Raw genomic sequence first — 3,189 nt, 5'->3', positions numbered from 1 at the left:
GGGCCCTTCTGTATTCAGCCAGGTGGTCGCCGTGGGCCCTTTGGCCTTGATCAAGTTTCCATTGCTGGAACCTGTTGTCTGAAAGCAGCTTCTGGGGGGCGCCTGGGTGGCTCAGTCTGTTAAGCATCCAACTCTTGGTTTCGGCTCAGGTCATGATCTCATGGTTTCGTGAGTTCGAGCCCCACATCAGGCTTTGCAATGGCAGCGTGGGATTCTCTCTCTGCCCCTCCCCCACTCTCGCTGTCTCTGTCTCTCTCAAAATAAATAAATTAAACTTTAAAAAAGATAAATAAAAGCGGCCTCTACAAGAATTGTTAACAAGTAAGTTAAACAGATGTAGGCCGAAGAAAAAGGTTTTAGGTGGACTTTTTTTTTAAATGTTTATTCATTTTTGAGGGGGAAGCGGGGGACAGACGACCCAAAGCAGGCTCTGGGCTGACAGTGAGAACCTGATGCGGGGCTCAAACTCACAAACCTTAAGGTCATGACCTGAGGGGGAGTCAGACACTTAACCTACTGAGCCACCCAGGCGCCCCAGCTCTGTTTTTTCTAAGATGCCTCTTACAAACAGGGCATCTTAGAGCTGATGAGACGGAGCGCATGGAAAGACAAAGAAGGGTGTCTGTAGCACAGAAAGCACGCCAGGGAAGTGTTATTCGGTATTATTACTATTTAAAAACACATTTTTGGGGCGCCTGGGTGGCACAGTCGGTTAAGCGTCCGACTTCAGCCAGGTCACAATCTCGCGGTCCGTGAGTTCAAGCCCCGCGTCGGGCTCTGGGCTGATGGCTCAGAGCCTGGAGCCTGTTTCCGATTCTGTGTCTCCCTCTCTCTCTGCCCCTCCCTCGTTCATGCTCTGTCTCTCTCTGTCCCAAAAATAAATAAAAACGTTGAAAAAAAATTTAAAAAATAAAATAAATAAATAAATAAATAAATATTTTTTTTTCTTAATGTTTATGTGTTTTTGAGAGAGAGACAGAACACGAGAGGGGGAGGGGCAGAGGCCGTGAGAAAGAGACACAGAATCCGAACTGGGCTCCAGGCTCTGAGCTGTCAGCACAGAGCCCGACTCAAGGCTCGAACTCGCGAACGGTGAGATCATGACCTGAGCCGAAGTGGGACACACAACCGACTGAGCCCCCCCGGTGCGCCCCCCCCCCCCCCGCCAAGATTTTCTTTTTAAATAATTTCTACACCCAATGTGGGGCTCAAACTCAAGCCTGAGATCAAGAGCCTCAGGCTGTACCGACTGAGCTAGCCACGGGCCCCAGCAGTGCAGTTGAGTGAGAGAATGACCTGATTCTTATCTGATGTGTGCTTAAGTATTTAAGATGAATGGTCATCCTGTCTACAACTTACTCCCGAATGGTTCAGGAAAAAAAAAAAAAAAAAGGACAAAGCAAACATGGCAAATCATTCACAGTTATTAAATCTGGACAGAGGTAATGGGTGGAGTTTATTATACGGTTCTATCCACTTTTCTGTATGTTTGGAACTTTTTAGTAAAAACGGATTTTGGCAAACAGAACACCCATTATGGCAGGGGATTCTACTGACCAAAGGCAGGGCTGGAACCCACCAGGAGCTTTCAGAAGGGCTGGGGGTCCCACCTGATGCTCGATATTACTATAGATTGTAGATCTGTGCCCCCTGAGCTATGGGCATGTTGTCCACGTCGCAATCCAGCCCCTTCTTCCTGGCGTAGAGAACCTCAGTTTTATTCAGGACCAGACAGTAATATTCTCAGGGAATTAGTTTCATTTGAGGTAGAAATGGCCAGGTCTGTGGGAAGAATGATGGGGGCAATCTGGGTGACTTTATCCTGCTTGATAAAAACTAGGAGACACACATGCCTCCTAGAATTGGGGGGAGGTGTCTGTGATCGGAGGGGGCGTGACGAGGAAGACGTCAACGTGAAGCAATGTCCCATTTCCTGGCCTGGTTGTTGGTTATATGAGTGTTTGCACTATGATAATCCATTTATGCTGTATGTTTATGGACTTTTTGGTGTGTATGTTACAGTGTTGTTACACATACAGTGTGTGTGTGTGTGTGTGTGTGTGTGTGTGTATAAAATGTTTTCTTTCTTAGGGCGCGTGGGTGGCTCAGTCGGTTGAGCATCTGACTCTTGATTTCAGCTCAGATCGTGATCCCAAGGTCGTGGGATCGAGCCCTGAGCTGGGCTCCACACTGAGTGTGGAGCCTGCTTAACATTCTCTCTCTTGGGGCGCCTGGGTGGCTCAGTCGGTTGAGCGTCCGACTTCGGCTCAGGTCATGATCTCACAGTCTGTGGGTTGGAGGCCCACGTCGGGCTCTGTGCTGACGGCTCTGAGTCTGGAGCCTGCTTCGGATTCTGTGTCTCCTTCTCTCTCTGCCCCTCCCCCACGCACGCTCACGCTCTGTTTCTCAGAAATAAATAGATGTAAAAAAAATAAATAAAAGATTAAAAAAAAGATTCTCTTCTGCTGCCCCTCCCCCACTCACGTGCACTTGTGCAAGCGCACATGCTCTCTCTCCCTAAAGAAAATATTAATAATAATAAAATAAAGAAATAGAAATGTTTTCTTTCTTGTGGCAAATGTTGAGTGAAGACACAGTCATGCAGGAGGTGTTGGCGGCCATCTTGGGACAATTGGGTGGCAAATCCCAAGTTGGATGACAGCGTGCTGAGGATGATGGAGGAGAAAAATGGACAGAGGTGTCCCTCGCTGTCATCACTGAGCCACTGCACCAACCCAGGTGTTACATACCTCCTGGTTAGGAAGAGGGAAAAAATGCCCTTAATCTTCAAAGCCTCTTGGAATTGGGTTTCCTTTACTGTTTCCCAAAGCATCTTGGGAATTGTGGTGGGGGTCTCCAAAGCCACTCTTGGGTTTGGTGATTCACCAGAAGCAGTCACAGGACGCAGAGGGTGCAATGCTCACAGTTAGAGTTTACTACGGTGGAAGGGAAAAGGTGCATGGCGAGAAATCCAGAGGAAACTGGGCGCAAGCTTCCAAGAGCCCCTCCCCCAACCAACCAGCCCCCCCACCCCTGCCCCCAGCGGAGCGATCAGGATGCAGCCTAGGTCCTTCAGCAATGATGGGTGACAGCTCATGCAAATATTGTCCACCTGGGACGCTCACTTGAACCTAGGAGTCTAGGGTTTTTTTGTTTTTGTTTTTGTTTTTTTAGGAGTCTAGGGTTTTT

Source organism: Herpailurus yagouaroundi, unplaced genomic scaffold (assembly GCF_014898765.1).
Source record: "Herpailurus yagouaroundi ecotype Mexico unplaced genomic scaffold, PumYag 194, whole genome shotgun sequence".
In the NCBI taxonomy this organism is placed as follows: domain Eukaryota; kingdom Metazoa; phylum Chordata; class Mammalia; order Carnivora; family Felidae; genus Herpailurus; species Herpailurus yagouaroundi.
This window is presented reverse-complemented; position numbering follows the sequence as displayed.